General features: G+C 37.1%; 1 pseudogene across 1 annotated transcript in view; it reads right to left on the bottom strand.

Annotated features, from left to right (window-relative positions):
* LOC101300341 overlaps positions 1-22,679 on the bottom strand; it is a 68,607-nt pseudogene that overhangs the window by 33,301 nt on the left and 12,627 nt on the right. Inside the window, exons 23-62 of the transcript XR_184582.1 lie at positions 21,417-21,515; positions 21,198-21,338; positions 21,013-21,081; positions 20,130-20,618; positions 19,701-19,862; positions 19,316-19,447; positions 19,087-19,200; positions 18,739-18,923; positions 18,418-18,526; positions 18,202-18,345; positions 17,435-17,710; positions 16,572-17,246; positions 15,799-16,014; positions 15,345-15,445; positions 14,284-14,579; positions 14,102-14,186; positions 12,587-13,285; positions 12,164-12,482; positions 11,450-11,608; positions 11,174-11,337; positions 10,902-11,082; positions 10,505-10,774; positions 10,192-10,398; positions 9,624-9,678; positions 9,040-9,170; positions 7,948-8,937; positions 7,795-7,871; positions 6,561-7,014; positions 6,388-6,474; positions 5,805-5,960; positions 5,527-5,711; positions 4,731-5,258; positions 3,941-4,118; positions 3,710-3,852; positions 3,485-3,611; positions 3,046-3,267; positions 1,816-2,172; positions 1,496-1,654; positions 1,073-1,360; positions 563-701 (exon numbers count right to left, since the gene is read on the bottom strand). The product of XR_184582.1 is annotated as an uncharacterized LOC101300341 (transcript). The remainder of the gene's footprint in view (positions 1-562; positions 702-1,072; positions 1,361-1,495; positions 1,655-1,815; positions 2,173-3,045; positions 3,268-3,484; positions 3,612-3,709; positions 3,853-3,940; positions 4,119-4,730; positions 5,259-5,526; positions 5,712-5,804; positions 5,961-6,387; positions 6,475-6,560; positions 7,015-7,794; positions 7,872-7,947; positions 8,938-9,039; positions 9,171-9,623; positions 9,679-10,191; positions 10,399-10,504; positions 10,775-10,901; positions 11,083-11,173; positions 11,338-11,449; positions 11,609-12,163; positions 12,483-12,586; positions 13,286-14,101; positions 14,187-14,283; positions 14,580-15,344; positions 15,446-15,798; positions 16,015-16,571; positions 17,247-17,434; positions 17,711-18,201; positions 18,346-18,417; positions 18,527-18,738; positions 18,924-19,086; positions 19,201-19,315; positions 19,448-19,700; positions 19,863-20,129; positions 20,619-21,012; positions 21,082-21,197; positions 21,339-21,416; positions 21,516-22,679) is intronic.

The following is a 22,679-nucleotide window of genomic DNA, read 5'->3' as shown; positions in this document are numbered from 1 at the left end:
TAGGTAACCCCGCTCTTGATTGAATTGATGAAACTTCTGCTGTAAAACCAATTCATACATTGTCAACAAAACTATGTGTAACATCTACGGATTTACCTCCTAACCCTATCTGTCAATAATATTGCATCGTGTTCACAAGGAGCTGATCTGCAACGTGTGCAGATCTATTTTAGCTGACTGCCTTCAGTAAAGTTGTGTGTATATATCGACTACTCTACAACTATATACACATGGAATGTCAAAACCTGTACAAGTTTGCGATCACATGGTCGCATATCAATGTTTACTAAGCCTCAGATGAGCTCTTACATCATAACTGCTTCATTCTTCAGTTCCCGTAAAGACAGAGATCTGGGAGAAGTTAGAATTATAGATCTTTTATCAAAGAGTGGATTATATAAAAAAATCAAATAAATTAACTGGAATGATCATTTAACCAATAACAAAAGGATACCTACCAGACTCAGATGCTGGATAAAGAAACGCTATTAATTTGGATCCTGTGGTAGCCAAAAAGCATATTTCCCCCAAATGAGAAATGACTTTGAAGCTCAGTTGGCGCTTCTGCCAAAGATGGAACTAGGAGGAAGCGGCATTGGTCGGGGTGACAAAGCGCTAAGCCCTTCTTTTGGATTAACTTCAGCACCGGTGCTGTTAGCAAGCGGTGAATATGGCTTTGTCACACTCTTTATGGACCTTTCCTGCATAATATTGCAAAGAGGAGGATCCGATTAGTGAAACATCAGTTATGAGATGTAATGCAGGGCCTGAGTTTGTGTGATGCATTGCAGGCTGTCATGAGTTTTAACAGATTAGTCCTTATCAGCTACAATAATATATACAACACACCAGATAATTACGCTTGGTTAAATTCTCCGTTTTAGAAAATTTCATTTTTGACAAATCTTCAAGAAAAGGCCATTGAAGAATTATAAATTTCTCTGTTCCATTTTACTTTTCCTTTTCTGGATAATTTAGCATTCTGTGGTGAACTTGGACAGAGAACAAAGACTATAGTTGATTGTCACTATGTCGCAGTTCATAGCTCAAAGTTATAGCATCAGGATCTAACCTTTGTTTTGTGTGGTCCATAAATGCTCATTGCTCGTTCAATTGAGGTGTACACTTCAAAAGCCTGGGGCCTGTCACGGATGCACTTTATTACACGAGTTTGCTCCCTCATCTCAGTCGATCTATCACGTAAATAAAGAATGAGCTGCGAATGTGGAGCTTTTGGGTGGTCTTTTTTTCCAAATGCCAGTTCCATTGTCACCAGGTCATCCCAAAGTACATCCCACAATACCGAACAGGGATCCCTAGCTGGGTTGAACTTCTTTTGAGAAATAGTGTTGAAGGGTTGCTGGAGACCAAAAGAAAGAGCGTCAGTGTGGTGTGAAACTGTGAATAGCTTCAGTGTGGTGTGAATAGCTTCAGTATGGTGTGAATAGCAAGCCAGTAGGAAAGGATTAATAGCATTAAAAATTATGATATTTACTTGCAGCAGTAGCACTCTTCGGTGAGTGACCATAAGAACTTTTCCTTTGCGGATTAAAAAGTGATCTTCATAGGCATCAGATAACGCAAACTTTCCACGTACTTTAAATAGATCAACCTGGAGAAAAAATGAACCTGATTCTGCCAGCTGCAATATAACCTTCATCACAAAACAAAAAATTCAGTTCAGTCACTGATCACAACAGAACATTACCCAACAAACCCCCAAGCTGGGTATCCAAAACAAAGAATTTCGTTCCTTGACTTTCCAGATCATGCAATGCATAACATCGGAGATCAAAGCCAGTCAAGAACTAGTACCTGTCCTTGTGCTTTGTAATCCTCATATGGTTTAAGTAAATTATCACCGCTAATGACACGCGGCAGTCGCCTACGAAGGAGTTGGTCTTCAGAAGTTATAGCTGCTGCTATCTTCATTCTCATTGCATTAGCACCTTCAGTAGTCTTTGACAAAAGATCCAGAACCCCGCTCACCGGTTGTGCAGCTGCACCAATTAATCCTTTCCCAACACCTTGAACAAATCCCTCGACGCCAGAAGATTTAGCACCCTCAAGTGGTTTTGTCAATATGCCAGTGACCCCTCTGAAGAACCCTTTTGCCAATGCTCCACCACCTTCTCTAATAACATCACCCAAGTCCTCTACACCCTTGCTTTCCTGCCAAGATTAAACTTTATACAATTAAAATACTGAGATTTCGCCCCTAAAGGAATTGCAACGAGCAATAGATGCAAAATTACAACCCAATGGCATTGACTTTTCCCATGAGCCAGACAGCATAAGAACAAATAACAGGAAAATGATAAACTAAAAAATATGCTCCCTGCTCATAACACCAAGACGAGTCTAATTATAATACAGACACACAGTTCTATGACATGACTAATAACCACATAATTAAGTTTAAAATGTTGTAATGCTAGTATCCCTATTGTGCTCTATAGTATATATAATATAATCCTCGGAATTCAGTCGATATGCCTTGTATCACTGCAAGTATTTCCACCAAATGTAATAACCCACCTAAAGATAATTTCTTGAATGCCAAAGCTCCAAAAAGGAGCAAATTAGTTTGCCCTAAGAATGGAAGTGTTGAAGCTGAAACTCTCAATTAGAAACTTTCCTTGTGTTTATCCAACATTATTCTATAGTTTTGGTTCTATAAAAACACAGAATGTATTTTGGTGGTTATTGCTTCTATAGTTTACCACCTTCCCTCACATGAGAATATCTCTCCAGTATTAGGGTCCACCTGTGGAACTGAACTTATCTTTGAAAGATGTTATTACAGAATCTAACGTCAGAATCTACTGTTTTAATACCATCAATCATGTTTAGTAAATACTATAATGGATGCAGCCTGTAATGCATTTAGTGCTTTACTATTAGTATCAAATCCTATGCAGGGTACCTCTTCTACTGTTGTTTTAATATAATCTTTCATATGTGTGTGCATGCTAAACTAGTTGAAACAATGTCCTAAAATTATCTGAAAGTAATATACTTTTATTAAACACATGTGCAGCAAACCTGTTTTTGTCGGCTTTGAATGAACTTCTTATCAAATGACAAGGCAGCCACACCCCTGCTCATATGTCCAAGTGCACTACTTGCGTTACCCAGTATATCGACACCTGATAGCAGTTGTAAAGGCTGGCCTAAAAGATCCTTTTGAATGTTTGAAATGGCAATACTAATCATGGAACTCTGCCTCATGCACACGTTTTCAAGAAACCTTTGATTTATCCTCACCTGAGTACAAATGTAAACATACTGTATTCAAGATCTCTAAACATAATATACTATGAAAAATAATATTGATATACAATAGCACAGATACACATAAATAATCTGATTTCTAGCCAGAAACTTTCCCAAGCACTTGGGTCTGGGCAAAAGATTCTATGATCAAGGTCAGAAACAAATGACCTTGAAAGCAAGAAACAGAGGAAGAAATGTCAGCACTTACTGCCATATTCTCAGTGTTCCCTAATGCAGTCATTAACGATGCCCAAAATCCAAGAACACCTCTTGGCCGCTGACTAGGGGACATAGTCATTGACATTTTGAATCGAACCTCTGATATGTTAAGAACCCTGCAAAGGCAACATCATTAATAACAATAGTTATAAATTAACTACATGCATAGAAAAATAATTATTTGAAAGCCAAGTCTAAAACAGTCCCTGCATACCCAATTTCAACGATTGGATCAACAGAAACAGCAGTTGTTTGAGTATCATACAACCGACTAATGTTGACCTGCTGAATCATTTCATGAAGGCGCCAAATAATAGGTTCATGAATGTTTATCAAAAAGGCAGAATTCTCAGGTCCCTGAATAATAGTGCAGATACAAGTATTAGCCTATTAGGACACCAAGTAAAAACCCTTCACTCAGTAATGAGAATTTAGTTGTACTCACATGGAGACCAATATACGGATAGACACAAAGATCCAGTGACCCATTGGATTGCATTGTGACGGAAAATTTCAACATATAGTCAATCTCCTCTCCAACTCTTTGTGGCCTAAAGAGAACTGGCATTGGGGTTAGTGGCAATTGGTTGTCCAATTGTATCCCACGCATTCTAAGTTTTAACCTGTAAACAGAACAAGAACATAAATTCCTGAATCACCAACTTTCAATCATAGAAAGATAATAATAAAAAAATCAAAGCAAAACTGGTATGTGAGCCAACAATAATATATGTTCAATTCATTCACTTTTATGGAGACTAAATATATGGACAGAGCACGAATCAGTGACCAATTTTGCATAAGATGGAAAACTTATTTAAGCATAAAATTTGAAAATATGTGAGTTCATTATGGAAAGCTTTCAGGCTTCAGGAATAAACATCTGTATGAGGGGATGTAAAAGTTCATGTGCACCTCAAAGAGTCCATGCAGACTGTTCAGTGTTTTGTTTCTCTGTTGACACTAGCAGATGTCCAGTCCTGAGGTGTTCTATCCATAAAAGACTGTCTAGTTACTCTAGTATTATATTAACCATCTATACAGACCACTATACATTAACAAACTCTCGTCCTTGCTTGGACCAGATTTTGTTGTTGCTAAATGCTATTGTACAGACTGCAAAGCTAAATTATGGTATCTGCAGACTCATAAGTTAAGCAAGTTGCTTTCTGTTTTCTTTTCTTAATTTAAATATAAGCAAGTTACCACTAAGTATTAATTGAAAGCAAATTTACCTACTGACACCAGAGCCCAAGCCAGTTGAATATGCAAAAAGAAGATTCTGAATCGAAAGGTACAGTATTTCTTCAGGTGTATGGTCAATAAGGGATATCCCAAGCTCAGCTAACTCAACAATAATATGAAATTCACAATCAGAGGTCGATGCTGTTTGTTGCTGTTTTGAAAGCTGAGAGAGGGATGACGAATGCCTTCTACTCAAGTTTCCAGTAGGTTCACTCTCTGGCATCCAGTCACTGATCTTGATAACATTAACTTTATCTTCTTTAATTATGGTAACACGCAGAGCTTTAGAGGGTCCACTTCCCACTTTAATTGGTTGATGATCAGATATCTCATCAATATCATAAATCTCTGATTTCAATGGGTCTGCCCCCTCTACCAGCATTTCTAATAGTCGTCTTCTACCAAGATCTTCCCATAAAAAGGAAGTTGCTGAATTAGGAAGAAGAAAGGTCCATGAATCAGAGGTTCCATCCACTTGCCGAATACGAATGGGTAAAAACATGGAACGATTTTCAATCCTGCTAGTAGAAACATAGTTATCAGAAAAGAACCCCAGAAACAAAACAAAACAGATGTATACATGCAAAACAGAAAAATGATACTGCAATGAGAGAACATCCATATCATGAGAATGAGGTGGTTCAAGAAAATTCACCAAAACAGAAAAGGCAAAATAAATTATTTTTCTTAATTTCTGATAAAACATGGCATCATTCAAGCACTTCACCTAATAATCTAATATTTAAAAGTGAAATGCAAAGTTTCATAGTCATAATAAACTGTTACCTGTAAGGACTCAAGATAGAGTTCGGACGGAAAATAACTTCTAGGCTTGAGTTCTTTGCTCCACTTCTCACTCCAACTCGTAACAGCAGTTGATCATTTCCAGTATCTTTCCTCAAGCAAACACGCATGATACCTTCATTACAAACACTAAATGGTGTACTCCATTTGTAACCATCCACCCGCAGCTGAAAACAGAATTAAACCTCATCTAGAAGTCAGACAATGTATTTTACACATGTAGAATCAAGTGGATAGCATAATTATTAGACATCACTGACCTTCAACCTTTCAACTTTGGAACCAGACTGCCAACAGAAGGGTTTTGGAGAATCAGTGGGATGAATCCATGTCACTGCCTGAGAATCACACTGCTGCAAGCACAGGCTGTAACCAACTCTATTCACGAACAATGTGTGGGGTTGGAAGTGCACAACCTGAAAATTTAACCACGGTTTTCAGTTTCTTTTTCTATATAAAAATATGCACAAATAAATAGAATTAGAGAAATAAATTCTAGTAAGGCCCTCTCGCAAGCACTTCTCCAGTTTTCTTTTTGATAACGCAGAGTACCTAGGCTTAGCTAGATCCCTTGCATTGATTATTATTAACCGAAGAAAGATACATAAGGGAGACATAGAGCCTAAACACTTCCACAGTTCTTGTAAACATGGTGATGGCATGACCAGGATATTTATCTTCATGTTTTCGTAATTTGATTACGCTTCATCTAATTTTCTATATAACAGATCTAGTGAAAATATTCACCAGACTAATTTGGTTTTGGTTGGCTTGGTTTCACATCCTTGCATTTCCCCGAAAAATAATAAAAGAATTGTAAGTCAGAAGATATCAATATTCAACCTTTGTTCTGTCCGAGGTCATGTTCAACCGCGCTGATAGCATGTAATAAGATCCATCTGAACTGAATGCTTTTACATCAAGCCGTTCCTGGGAAAGAAAAACAAACTAGAATCAGTGCCCCATATAATACCAAATTAATATATATATATATATATATATATATATCAAAATACCTTCTTTTCGAGCTCATGAAGGGAAATTCCAGAACTGTAGACTTCTGAATGGCAAATTGCAACAGAGAGGCCAACTCGAGAGGACGGATACACATCTTTCTGAGATGAAAACAGCATAGCACCACTGCGGCTTGTGTAGTCTTGCGTAGAAAGCATGTTAGGAACAGGACTAGTATCCTCAATAACATCAAGTACTTGAATGTTTCTCCTTGCAACAGAATGCTTCCTTTCCATAGAGTATGTAGGACTTTTTAAGGCTGTTTTTGCAGACTTGACTGCTCTAGAAACAATCGGGGAATCTGGATCTGCATTGTCCAAAGGCTCCACTTCCACCACTCGGTACGCCAAAGGAATAGAAGAATCATTAATGATCCAATAAGGAACAAAAAACCTTATGATTTTGGGTGCCGCAGTGGTCCCTCCCATGTCACGTTCAATACTCACTCGCAATCTCCTACAAATATGATGGTAATGGAGGTCATGTTTATGATAACCTAACAAGCTTTGACAATATGAGCTTCAAGAAATGTGTTATACCAACAAGTACTAAACTCAGACATCAATGGAGACATCATCCTGAATCTTACATAAATGTACATACACGAGTAGAGGAAAAATTGTACCAATTACATTATGTAATTTTTTTTGGAGGAAATGAAGAGCCTGTCTAGTGATTCAGTACATATTTCAAATTTTAATGCTACTCATCAAAAAGGTCACACCAAATTTGGTGTCTAAAACAGAGACCATTGTTAGTGTTGCAAAATCCCACGTGAGCTACATAACTAGTAATTTTATAGAAGCTTGATAGCATTTACAAAAAGTATGTATGTTGAGATTCTAAGAATATGACTCACTATGGTATCCTGGCTCCAACCCTGCTGAGGGAATAAGAAGCTGAGGGATATCCAAAAAGTTTAGAACCCCCTTGTATGCCCAATCAAGCATAGCCAAGATAATCGTGTTCCACTAGCACTGGAATTTAAAACGATTATTAGCCTACGTCCTAACTAATTAAATATTCAGAAACAATGGTATTCCATCAAAAGTTAACGTTGCATCAGAATGAGAGATCATGATTTCAAAACCTAGAACAGAAAACCTCCACGTAATCGTATATTGGGATCCATAGTGGTGATGGGAGGTGCAGAAGTGATGAATATTAATAATTTACCCATACCCTAAACCAAATTAAAAAATAACAAAACTACATGTTTTCTCAGGGACCATTTACCTTTTACTTTTCTGGTGAACCATCCAGAACGATGAGACATGATCATTAGAATAAAGATTCAAAGCAAGAATGGGGCCCTGCAAAAACAATAACTACAATAACTTGATCATATCAAGATATGAGAGGCGTTTTTGATTTGACAAAAGCGATTACCTTCTCCATGACCCAGCCACCTTGAACAAACAAGGTGAGATATATCGGTTTCTGAATGTCCGCTGAATATATATGGACACCGCCACGTGAAGAGATCATACCATTCTCGCGCTCAATACACTTTCCTTCTTTCATCTTTTCCCAAATTGTGAATTCAGCGGGACAGGGAAGTCTGTTTTCTAACTTCATAGGAGAGTTGACAGAAATTCTCCAATCATAAACAGGTGCATTGAGTTCAGTATGAAGCACTGAGGCATCTGCCCCAACACTAAGCCAAAGTTGCTTATTTATTGTACTAGTGCAACACAAAAGTATATCTTTCTTCTCAAGCTGATTTAATTGGAAACTAACATTAGGCATCTTATTTTCTTGCTTTGAAGTATACTCTCTTGAAAGTGAAACCTGATCCATAACCGTCAAGTCCTTTCCAGATGCATAACCAGATCCCACCGAAACAACAGAACCCCAAGAGTATGGACGCTGAGGATGATCAACAGAAGGGCAAATTTGTAAGCATCGGTCAGAATTACTTGCTGTACTTTTCCAAGGTAAAACAAATGAACCTCCAGGGTTTATGGCAGAGACATCAATCCTGGGGCGATTTATGTTTTCACTTGTTCCAGAAGAGGAATCATAAGCTTGAATCCGAGAAGCACCACATACTGAAATTTTCAGCTTAATATCAGTCTCATTTACAACTGTTGCAAGACCCCTGAAAATAGCATGTTTCTTGCCATTTTTCAGTGTAACTTCCAATGCAATATAATCATCTTGAAACAATTTTGGAACAACTGACAATGGAAGCAACGCCCGTATGCTTTGCCAAACACCTTTGGGGCCCATACCAATATAGAAACCTATGTCTCTATCAACTAGATTCTCATTCTGCAAATCTGTTTGAAGACTTGGAGTTGTTGTCCTCTCAAAATATGAAGTTGAAACCAACAGGCAACCATATTTCTCCGGGTCTTCATGTTGGTTATGTTGAACCTTCAAAGTAATGAATAGAAAATAAATCTTATATCACACCCAGAAAATGTACAAGGCTAGTGTCACAACACATGCATAAATAGTATGACAAAGAAAGCTAACCGTGCCCTTTAGCGGATAGGATACTATACTCTGAATATCATGACCTTGATGGAGAGCCTTCACTGACGCTAGCTTCCTCAACATATTTGCATCTTCCCCAACAGAAAATGAGAGCGCACCAACTACTTCACCTATATCATCAAAGCAGCAAATTTGAAACCACAATAACAGCAATAGTTCTAACTGTAGAATTTTTTTGTTTTGTTTTTGTTTTGTGGAATGTGGTATAAGAAGCAGGGAAACAATTATTAATGATTAGTGTATTTGCGTGAAAAATATCCAAACTAGAAATTACTCTTATTCGTTTGTTAGGTACATACGACCCAAAAAATTAACAAAAAATTCAAGTCTGCAACTACAAAGTAGAGCTTTAGTTGAGAGCTAAGAGATAAGTTATAAAGAAGCTTCTATAAGATGGTTAGGATCAATGGACTAGTATGGGGGAATGCAGTCACCTCTTGAATCCAAGGCTTACTTATCTCAGATATCTATGTGAATCAGCTACCCAGGGTAGGAATCAGTCCAATAAATGCGAACAGAAGATCGCAATTCTAAAACCAGAAGATGATGCCAATAGCACTTACCTTTTCCCGCTTTTGCTGCAAGGTTTGTCACTTCCACTTCCAGTTTAGCTGGGCCCTGCAAGTGCACACTCAGCATTAAAAAAAGAACGAGAAAATATGCAGCAGATTGCTCATATCTTCGTCAACAATATTAGCCACATGCAGCGAATTACAATTTGTTTTGCATAATTAGTTAATTACTCACCCCGAAAATAATAGAAATGTATTTCAAATTAAGCTGTGGGTATATATAATGAAATATACAACAGGAATTTTCATTAGGTAAATAACATAATAGTACAAGACCAGAATCACCACATGGATCATGGATATAGCAGTTTAAGAGTCCTCCAAAAATTGACAACAAACAATCTATTAGGTAAGTTTTATGCTTTTAGACACATAGTATAGTTCAAAAGAATGTGTTGGAAACTACAACTTGTGCATATCACCCACGTATCCGCCTATGTAACTATGGATACGTTTCCCAATGTAACGCTTACACATTAGCTCTTAAAGAGATGTATCAGCGTAAGAACATGAGATAGGAGGGAAGTGTAAATTCAAGTCAAACTAACTGAAAAAATACCTTCCGAGGAACTTCAAATATGAAAAGTTCATTCCATTCAGCAGCGCCTTCATTCAGGTTACTATTTTTCAAAACTGAAGGCTTGACACATTTTGTCCTTGCACTTTGAGGAAAAAGTTTTTGTTGATCTGCTGCCTGGCTATCAACAGCGAGTCTCAAAGCACATAAGAAGTTATGGCTATTACCATCATCTATAATAGGTAAACCCTGCAAGAAATTTAAAAAAAAACAACTCAATTTTATTCCCAAGTAAGAATAAAAAGATAAATCTATTTCAGGAAAGAAACTTGATAGTTTTAGCCACATCTACAACCTTAGCTTCATGAATTTGTATAGCAACATATAAACGAGCTTCCTTGGATTCATCTGCAACATTTAACCTGTCTGAAAACCGTGGAGGCGGAACCCACAGAGAGACAGAGTCACCATGACGTAACTGGTTCACCATATCTGAATTTTGTTCGACTTTCTTCAGATAAATATCACAGCCAAGTTTATTCTCTACTATCACAGTCTGAAAGTCGTCATCATCCAGTGCCGACAAAGTCTGGTCCTCCCCTTGACCATTTAGACCACATGCTTCCTGCAGAAAGAGTGAAAACTGGTAAGGAAAAGATCATTGAACTTCTACCAAATGGAAGAAAAGGGGGAAACTACTTATATACATATAAAGACAGTTACGAATGCATCATATAAACTCTATGTATCACCTCATTTATCTTCTTTGCTTTCTGTTCAAGGTCCAATTGTCTTCTCCATGAAAGAATGGTCCCTATAAAAGTTTCAAGATTTGCAGCGCTGACATTTATATTAACAACACTTGTGGCGGCAATACGCACCGTCTTCCCAAATTCTGATGGCGACTGTAGACTAGTATCATATGTTTCAAACCTTGAAAAAGTCCAATTAAAAAAATAATAAGAAATTCAATCATTTTATGAAAATGATAGACCAGAAAATTAGAAAGAACCAATATAAATACTTGAATATTCCATCAAAAGGTTCCACAAGCGGCTCCCACGCTTCCAACTGTGTATTGAAGGTTGATGCAGCAATAGACGAAATTAGTACTGCATTCATAGCCTCCATTCGACCATGTGTTGCAAGTTTGATATTGGTAATTGTTGTGTCAAATAGTGGAGTCATCTGGAAGAACCAAAATTAACCCATACGATAAATAACAAGAAACAAAAAACAAAAAAGACTAAAAACTATCTTTAGATTGGAATCAGGGTAATTTATTGTTTACAGAGCATACCATTCCACACAAGCTGTCTACAACAGTTACAGACAAGCTTCTTAGCTTCACCTCAGCAGTTATGTTTTCCCTAGTCTTAGGCTTCATGGAGTCACCGATAGCATAAGCCAATCTGCTTGATGGTTTCTTCAGATCACCACGTGCAAGAAAAGTGCAGGCCTACAGAAAGATATAACCAAAGCAAATGATGAAGATTGTGAAGTGATAAAAGTTAACAAATCCAAAAATGAGAGGAAAGAACTTGACACGGAAGGAATAAAAGTATCTTGCCCCGGACAATCATACCAACTGTGTATAGCAGCTGAATATTTAAACAAAAAATTGCAACTAGAAGTTAACTCAATATTTGTCTTCGACTGATTTGATTTTTTTTATAGGCTTGCTTGGATAGAAAGAAGTAAGAAGACACCGGAGAGAAGGCAGTAGAAATGAAATCTCTATGGAGAGAATCTGTTACATAGCTCCTTTATGAACATAATTGTCAAAACAACCTGGGGTATTCTCTCTATGTCATTCGACACACTTTTCTAGAAGTTGTACTATTTCGGGTGTCACACAATTTGGAAGGGCTCGCTCTTTTAATGCACAGAGATTTAGTATCAAGTCAGACTGTCTGTTATGTTTTGATATCCATCATATCCATCCACCTTTTCTTCTATTATTACTTTCTCCTTTTTTTTTCTTTTTTTTTTCTTTTTGTAAATAAATGCTGACCTGATTTTCAACTCTCCAGATGCTCCAGCACTGAGAACCTTTTGAAGCTGAAGATCTTGAAATAGGCGCCTCAAGAATATTAGCTTGGTTAACAAGATCCATCCTAGGGCAACAAAATGAATTTACACTTGGGGGTTCATCTATTCTGGAGACTATGCATCCTACAGAAGCATAACCCGGTGGAGCAATCGGGTACCAGAAGAAAGCTTCATCTAAACCTTTCCCAACCACATGGGCAACTTTAGTAAATTGCACAGGCTTCGCAGATATTTCAGGATCATCAGATCTAAATATTATGCCAACAGCTGGTGGTTCTAAGCTGAAAGGAACAAAGAAAAAAGCTGATCAATAAAATTGTCAAATGACAAAATACAAATCAAACGATCAATCTAATAAAGAAAAATAGTAGATAAAAATTCTTACCCTTCAGTAATGCAATCACCCAAGATGGCATAGCCTCGACGAGGAATGGGTCTCCATATTGAGACTGGTCGGCGTATGTCACTACCCTTTTCCCACCAGATTCTCTCAAAATTAGGGGTAGACATATAACATTTAGTTGCCTTCGAAATTGATCTGACAATATCCCATCCAGAAGTATGTGACTGATTTCTACTTTCCTGACTTTCACGGTTTTCAGCAACAGCTAGATCTGAAGCAGTTTCTTTAGCAGAAGAACGATGCCGACTTGAGTTCCAAAGAAGAAGATGATTGAGGTTACAACACTTGTCTCCGGAAGGGCACTCAGTAGAAGAATGAGCATAAAATGATCCAAGCACATTCTCAACACGCCAGATGCTAAATCCAGATGTAAATTGTGGATTTGATGGAGAACAGAATAAGGATTCTATAAAGGTTGTTGATGTTACGAGATCAGAACGAATGCAATAAACAATATGTTTGGGTGGGGGTTCATTCCCGATATTTGCTACAGAGCCCAATGCTGTGTATCCTGGTGGTGCTATAGGCATCCAAAGAGAACAATCTGTATTACTATCAGAATCACCCCCAGTAAATCCTTGAATTGCAGAGAACAATCCTATGAGATTGAAACCAGTTGGTTTACACACACGCCCATATGTATTACTCACTGCCATCACCGCCTGAGAGGGAGGAATTGGCCTGAAGACACATATAACAACAGGTGAAAAACCACATGTAGCATTGAAACATAAAATGATACAAAAAAGAACTGCAGAAGCCAAGATATTGAAAATATTCACCATACAGAGCAGTCTTAATGAACATGAACTGACAGTTAGATCATCTTCTTTTTCTTGCTTTCTTTTCAAAATAGCTAGACAAAAGATAATATGCATAATGTTCATAAATCAAGTAACTACTTTTTATAGGCAAGAATACTCGCAAGATTGCTTTATGCATAAGCAGTTGCCAGAAATGTAAAGAAGTTATAGGCAGATGTGGAGGTTAGTGCCACGGTAATGGTAGTGGTAGTTTTATGTATCTCCTAAAATAAGTTCCATCTCTACCGACCAAGATAAGGATTATTAGCATATACATCGAGTGCTCAGAGAAAAGATTAAAACAAATAAGACAAGGAATAATTTCATGTTTAAAACACCAGTAAGCAGGTAGGCACTAGGCAGTTATGAGATGGCATCTTCTAAGCTTCAATACCCTTCAGGAAACATTTTATGATTGGAGCATTTTGTGCTCTACATGACTGTATACTACTGTTTTGGTACAATTTTTTGATGTTGAGGATACGTTGTATGATTGGAGCATTTTGTGCTTTAAATGACTGTAGACTACTGTTTTGGTACAATTTTTTTTTTTTTAATCTTGCTTATGTTTATTTTACTATGCGTAAGTGTAGCATAAAAGGTGCAAGCTTTGACGATATAAAAATTAATTATTGTTTTAACAAATGGCCAAACATTTGACTGATAAATTAATTAAATTCCATAAAAGTCTTACTTTGATGTCACGCAATCTCCCAAGATAACATAATTTGAAGGTGCTCGTGGCCTCCAAAACGTAAGGTTGAAACAGGACCCATTTTCTGGATATGTATATGAAATATATAAGCCTTCATGAGTAAGAAATGTAAGAGAAATAGTATCATCATATCGAACTGTTACATGTAAGTAAGGAAAGACCTTTTGGGGATACCCAAATTCGATCAAAGTTGGTACAAGGGGCCAAGGGTGCTGAATTTCCATATTGCAGTGCCGCTGTAGCCTGGCTTTGCAAATTACTTATCAAAGATATAGCACTTAGTGATAGATGGAAGCAGATATCAGTTGATAACAAGGACATGCTTGTTTTGTCCTTAACGGAAGTGTATCCCCCAGATATATCCACTGGATCAAGCACAACAAGCCCAGAACCAGCCTCAATAGTGAGATCCTTCACCAGAGCTCGAATCCAGGTATCATTTTCTTTAGATGCATACCTGTGAAAACTCTGAGGTTATATACAATCCACTTCGTGACAAAATGACTCCATTCATATTTTGCCTTAAATAAGGTAACTTCTCCGGATCTCATAAATTACAGGAATGAAAACTTTCAATAATATAATTTATTTGCATGAATCTGACAAACATGTCTACCTTAGTACATTAGAACGAATACAGCCTCCGCCACATGGTAGAGACTTATAAGCCTCCACCACATGGGAGGGAGAAAATATTAGAAGGGAACATTGATGGCAAATGGACAATACCCATTTAACTTGCCAAGTAAAGAATCAAAAGTATGAATTGGAAACTAGAACTATTTGGGTCATAATCTGTGTATATTATGAAACTTTTCATGATACACTGATCAACATCCATTAAGAACAAATAAACAATCATGATCATTTGTGACAATTAGGGGCAAGTCAAGGCATTGGCTACTGTAGACAGTGATGACTTCAGCATTGGGATAAAATTTTACTGGTAATAGTTGATGCGATAATGATTGGTCTAACATTTTACCAGAGTTAAAAGTTTGTATATTTGAATTAAATCATGCATCATTTCCATTGAATTTACTGATCTTGATACCAGTATTGTCTTAAACCTGCTCACCTTATTTGAACTATATCTTTGATATATGTATCACCTTATATACTAAACAAATCAAACTCAATTGCAATTAGATTATTTGTATTAAAAACATTTCAGGAGAAAAAATGAAAGAACCCTATGGACAAATAATGTGAGAACTCTTACATGAAGCTAAAATCCAGCTTTGCACGGAGAAGCTTTTCACCGAATGAATCATCCAGAGACGACTTTGAACCATCGTAAAAGGTAAACTCAGGAGAAACAACCTAACCATCAGAATATTAGTCCAAAGAAAAGTTATCACTCTGAGTAGGCTACAAAAAAAAAAAACATAAATAAATTTAAATAAAACAAACATCCATACAATACTGTATCTAACTTGGAAACAAAAAGCTCTGTCTTGTGACAAGTATTAAAAATATTATAACAGGTGTACAGAAGAAGAAAAATGAGTCTACGGATATCTGCAGTATCCCCCTACAAATTCAGTTGTCATCACCAATTTCAGCGAGGCATTATACTTTCTTGAACTGTGGCCTGCCCTATGTATTTAATCATTGGTAGCTGTGTTGTGATTCGAAAGTCTAATCCACATACAGTTATATTATTAAGAACTTGCCTGTGTTTCAAAGCTGAAACTTGGGATCTTATTTGGATCACTATCAAAATCTGAAACATTTGAGGAGTCTGGCGATTCATGCAAGTATTCTAGACTCTTCTTATCATCATCACATGAGGAAGTCTCCAGCAACTCAATGTCAACACCGTCCTCAAAGGATACTGAGTAGCTGCTATCATTATTTAAGTATGTATACTTCCGCAAAAGAGAGCCATTCTGTATATACATAAAGGACATATCAATCAATAGTTGCAAAATGAAGAAAGCGCAAGAACATTATTTACTATAAGAAATGGGTGTAAGACAAAAGCAAACCCCCAAAAATAAATAAAGAAAATAAAATTCTAGACATGGTCAAACAAGAAAATTGCTAATACTTGTGTTAGTGTTCCCCCAGCTGCGCTGCCTGCTCAGTAGAACACTTTGTACCTCTATAAGCACGTTTCCAATTTCTGTTTCATGTATTAATTTTTTGGGCTAATATTATAGGAAGACATTCTCCCCCATTGCATACCTTCTAAATAGTAACAAGTTTTGGGGATATGTTGATTCTGCTTAAATATTACAAACAAGAAACCTTGGTGTGCACGTGGTAACGACAATTACCGTAAAGGGATACAGGTGAGAGAAAGTTTGGCCTATTTTCTCATTTATACTTGTTATGTTGTCTGACGTAGTTAATGTCTTATGTTTACATGTCCATTACTAGATTTGGTAAAAATATTCTTCTCTGTAATATAGTACAGGTGTAGATAAAATGGAAGGGTCAGTACCTCTATTTTGACATTCATAAACCGCAACCTTTTTCCCTGTCCAATTATAATTATTGGTCGAGGTCTAGTTGAATGGAGCTCTTTAGCATCAATTTCCTCACTCAAGTGAATGGTCTTTCCACAACCATCATATGTATATTCATCGATGCTTAAAATATCTGCGACCAACTGTCTACTTGGAGACAAATGCACCACATCTTCTGTCTGTTTGTATGTAGGCTCTGTGAACACTATGCTACTGTTTTTACCAATTGGATCATTATTACGATCCATCACTTCCTCCCTACCAGTTATTGTCCCCAATGCAGGAACAAAAAACTCGCCCACCGCCAGAAGGAAATCTGCTACAACTAGAACTCGAGGCTGCTGAATCCTAATCACAAACAATTGGGTTGATGTGCGGCATCTGTAGTCCATTAAGAACATTGTTGATATTGGTGAGTCCCCATAAAATCCAGCATCAGAGTCGGTTCTCCTAAAGCTCCCCCTTTTTAAGAAAAAAGGCAAACTTCCAGAAGAAACTTGTTTGAAGGCATCAGTGGATGATCCAAGCATAAGGCGCATTTCAGGTTTTGTATCAGGGCGAATGTCAACAACAGAAAATTTTGAAATTGTTATATACAGATCTGTTTCAGACAATGAAGTCATCCGATACGACACCCACAGACCTTCAAGCTGCAAAGAAGAGAAACGAAAAGTCGTAAACTAATGTCACAATATAATATAGTAACCAACAAAGTACTTTGGCTAAATTTCACACCAAATGAAAAATGATATACGAGTACGCAAAACAGGACATGAACTCAAGCAGACCCAACATTCTAGTTGAACGCTAATTAGAGATAAATGAAGTAAATACTCACAGCAATTTGAGCGAAAGGAGACTCCGCATGAATACAATTATACAACTCCAACAGTGCATGATCAACCAGAACTGCCACTATCGTAACAGTCCGTGATAGCAGAATTTGACTATTTGTGTTGACCTTATCGACTAGCAGCCTAATTTTATCCTTTGAATCAGATTTTCCACCACGAAAACTAGGGGGAAGCTTTGGTTCTTCACATAAATTCGTGTATGCGCAATCCAGAATAACTTTATATTCTTTGTCAGACATGACACAGTGCAATAAGCCAACCTGGAAGAAGGCAACCAATAGGAACCAATAATATAAGAGAATTATGACAGTCTTCATGTATGGCATAATAAAAATAAAAAATCCAACCACCTAAATCAATGCAAAGAATCTATCCTAAACACAAACATGAAATTCAACAAGTCAAAATCATTCAACTAAAGAATCCTCTGCAAAGTGGGAAAAAAAAAAGGATAATGAACAAAAGATAAAATATAAAGTGTATAGCATATGAAGTGGGACAAACAATTCAAGTCAAGCTGTTGACAAAGCTAATGCATAAAGTTTCATACATTCAAGAAGTGTGCACCCAAGTATACGTATAAGCCTTAAAGTGTGCAGAATGAAAGATCTAAATACAGGAAATTATTTGATATCAAGATCTACAAATAACTATGAGCCACCACACGATATTCGCTCCCCTTCCCCCTATTAAATACCAACGACCCAACACCTGCGCAGTTGAGTGCTACAATTGAACATACAAATTTTACCTTCACTTCAAGAGAAAATGTTGGGACTTTTTTGAAGATATCCCTCAAACTTCTCCGGACATAAACATCAAATCCTTTGCCTTCTCGTATCATTGATCTACCCATGCGACCCTCAATTCCTACAGACATGTTGATCCCCAGAATCTGCAAATTGTGGAAGACCCAATTAAGAATACATTTTAATCATGATGTCAAAGAAAAAAAAGATATATTTACCTCAGCATGAAGCACATCAATGTGGACTGCAGAAGGATCCTTTTCTGGAGAACCATGCCAACTAAATTCATTTGTGACTTGTAGCTGGCCCAGATCAAGTTGAATGAAACTGCAATCATAAAACATATAGAGAAATGTCCACGTGAATACTGATATACAATCATACAGTAATAACATCATGAAGTTATGATCCTCCAACGAATATATCCACTGTAACCAGTGACCACTAAATACTTGTCCAAAACAAAACCCCAACTTCCTAATAATATCAGATAAGCATCATATAGTGAGATGTTAGAACCAGCATTTTAATATACGCACTCATTGCTTGTTGAATTCCGGGGAACAATGATTATTGGAGTATCGAGTGACAGATCAAGCTTAAGTGCTGCAGCTCCATCAATTTCATACTTCTCAATTAGCCACTCAAAGCCTCCAACCTTATCAACAAGTTTGATTGCTTCTTCAGTATGTGGGGTAGCAAGTTCCATAAAGTATGCGGTTATCTGCATTTGCATGTCCACAAAATTTATAGTAGGTTCAAAGCAAGGTGACAAAAGTAATCTGTAAAAGTATAGACTGCAGCAAATAAAAATAATATTAAAGTAAAGATTAAAATAGATCCCTGATAGTGTTGTAATCAAAAAGTGTTAGTGATGTCAAACATACCTCCTGAATAAACCTATAAAGGAAGACAATACGAACAGCAGCAAATCGACCACACAAACTATAGTCATAACCTTCATAGTCATCATCTTCAGCACTGTAAGACTTGAAGTTGAACTGAGAAGCAATTAAAAGATGATATTAGCTCATGGACTGAGGAAACGTCAGAGCACAAAACCAGAGAGAGAGAGAGAGAGAGAGAGAGAGACTGCAACAACTGAGTGATCTCTACCTTTATAAGGGATTCCACATCCGGATTGCGTATATCACATAGCCAAGCCCAACAGTTATCTTCTCCAAGAGACATATCACGGAGTCTAAAATTTCCTAGGGTGCCATCGATGGAAAGAGAACTTGGATGGACCTTTAGAAACAAACAACTGAAGTCAGTAATTAATTCAAGATAGATCAACCCTGAAAGTACCAAAGAAATTACGGAATCAAAATGCAGTAATATGGAAACATAATATTTAATGAACTCTAGTGATATTTCAACAATCTTTTCTTTTTCTTTTTTTTTGAAAAGAATGATATTTCAATTATCAATACCACCTGGATGTGATATATTCAAATAGAAAATGGAACATCATTATTTATTAACAAATTAATCTCATCACCTTGAGATCTAGCACAAAACTTTCTTGCACAAACGTCGCAAGCAGAGAAGCATCCTCCTTGTTGAGAAAAACAGTTACACTGTCCACGTTCATGTTCAAATAGAATACTACACGACCTTTACCATAACCCAGCAACCCTTTGACACGCCCAATTTCTTCGGTCTTTTCTTTGTTCAGTAAAGATTTTTCGTCTGAACCTTCAGTGCTGTCTGCAGTACTTTCGGCACTGTACACAGAGCTTAAGTCCAGGCCAAGATCAATTAAAGCAACCAAAGTAGGTCTGTTGCAGAAGAATTCCAGTTTTGACATACGGAGGCTCATCTGGAATCAGTTCATAGCAGTAGCAATGGAAATTAAAATATATGAAAAAAATAACTCTGATGAAAAGTTGATTGCTCATGTCAATACCATTAATGTTGATAGCAGTACCTGTGTGTCGATACCATTATAATCAGGTGAACTAGAACTCAGAGTCGAGAAGGTGACAGATACGAAATTGGAATAGTCACTATCCTCTGTCTCATAAAATTCCTCAGCAGAAATGCACTTCGCCTTAACAAGATTCTTTTCAAGAACTAAGCCTTCAGCTGATGCGAATCCAGCAGCATCATTGATGTCCTCAGTTGACACACATGAGACAGTGTCTGAAAGTGGTGAACCAAAGCCTGCATCTGATACAGACATAAAATCTGGCAAAGCATCTGTGAAAGCATCATCCTCCTCATGAAGTAAAACAGACATTTCTTTCCAATGTGAATCAACTATGCCCGGGGAAGAGACTAAATTGTCACTCTTTAGCACAGAATAAGCCAAATACTGTGGGGTTGTAGAGACACGACCTTGAAGCTCATCTTTGATTTTTAAAGAGTGAAGCTTTGTCTTAAGTGTCATGTCACCTTCCCAACGAATCATATGAACCTGTAAAAAGTTGGCCTAGTCTTCAGTAGCATTATCACTATTGAAAGAGCTAACATAGTATGACCCAATATCCCTAGAACTTGCATAAAGTCAAAAAGTGATGATTAAATAAACTTTGAAAATTAAATCAACAGAAAAAAAAATTGACAAACCAATTATGAAAGAATTGGAATATGTCCAGGCACAGAAACATCTGTTCCACCACTATTTTTATCCTACTGCCTGTATCACTTCAGCTAAGACTGGGAATATACAAAAACTAAGAAACAAAAAAAAATTACAAAGAAAGACAAATTCAACACTATCATATATATTTTCACACTTTACGTCCCATATTCATATGAGCATACATGCTGTCATAAATCATAATGGAGTAAAAATTGGCCAAACAGACCTGCCCCCCACTAGCAAGAACCTCTAGCATCAGATTCTCATTAAGTTCTTCAGCATCTTTGTCACCCATCTACATGATATAGTAGAATAAGCCATATGTTAGCTAGCAAGCAATTACAAAGAAGCATACATGGGACCTGTAGATACTTTGACAAAATGGACCGAACAAAAAAATATAACACCAACCTTTCCATAAATAGATAATTTTGTCTCCACCAATGCCCCATTAATGACAAGGTCAGCTGTTTTAGAATTGCTGGTCTGAGGCTCACCGAACTCAGCAACATGATCAATTTTTTTTCCCAAGACATCAACTGAAGGGGGAGCCTATATGCAGAACAATTACAAAATTTCAGTAACAGTATCTGAAGAAAATTATAACTGGGAGAGAGTTTTGTATCATACAGAAGCTTGATATGTTGCTTGTACTAGTCCTTTCAACCAAACGATCTTCTCCTCCTCCCCACGGAACTCAATTATCAAGCTACTAGAAGACTCCAGAGCCTGGAACAGATAAGTACTTAATATTCTAATACTGGAAAAAGGAAGGTATCCCAGCTCCAACCACAAGGCTAGAGTAAGTAAAGCCAACTAGTAATTTCAAAGTTCCAATCATCCAGATGTCAGGTCTAAAGCAGAGGAATATACTAACTGATACTTATCAAAACAGTTGATGCAAGAATGAGTTGTTGAAGAAAAATAAAGTATATATATTCATAGAAAAATAAAGGCACATGCTAAGACTTGAGGCGTTTTCTCAGTTTTTAAATCAAGACACATTGAGATTCAGCATTTGAATTGCCTCATGGATAGTCAAATATCAATTTGAACAACTTTGAAAGTGGACAAGCACAAAAGATTATATTAGACAAGAAATAACTATTGAAAGTGGATAAGGCATCCTCACACTAACAGAGAGAACTTACAACATTTCAGAGACTAGCAAAAAATCCACCTCAAAAAGACAGCAAAACAAGCCTCATTTCTATGGCAATAGTTAACCCAGGCATAACAAGATAAAAATGACAGCAAGGGGAATTGATATAGAACAGCTTGCACAAACATTTAAGACACAGCTTGCTAGGAAGGCAAAGAAAACAAAGTCAAAGCAGCAGCTTTGAATCTGCAAAGCAGTAGCTTTGTTCCTGCATATTAATGAATCAAGTCCTGAAGCCTTATATTGGAACGTGTGTGGTAGTATACTTTGACGACATACTAATCTACAGCAAGAGCAAGGAAGAACACTTGCAACATCTGCGTAAAGTTCTTGAAGTTCTCCAAGAAAATAAGTTGTACGTGAACTTGAAGAAGTGCAGTTTCATGACCAAGAAGCTTCTGTTTTTGGGTTATGTGGTTAGCTCAGAAGGTATACATGTTGACCAAGACAAGGTGAAAGCAATTCAGGAATGGCCTACACCTAAAACAGTTGGTGACGTACGAAGTTTTCATGGATTGGCAACCTTCTATCGCCGCTTTGTGCCAAATTTCAGTGCTATCACTGCACCAATAACCGAATGTCTGAAGAAAGGCAGATTTCAATGGGGTGAAGAACAGGAAAAGAGTTTTGCCATGATTAAGTACAAGTTAAGCACAGCACCGGTACTAGCTCTGCCTGATTTTGACAAGATTTTTGAGGTAGAAACTGATGCTTGTGGGGTAGGAATAGGG

Source organism: Fragaria vesca, linkage group LG4 (assembly GCF_000184155.1).
Source record: "Fragaria vesca subsp. vesca linkage group LG4, FraVesHawaii_1.0, whole genome shotgun sequence".
NCBI lineage: Eukaryota > Viridiplantae > Streptophyta > Magnoliopsida > Rosales > Rosaceae > Fragaria > Fragaria vesca.
The sequence above is the reverse complement of the archived record's forward strand: the minus strand, read 5'-3'. Positions and strand labels throughout refer to the sequence as shown.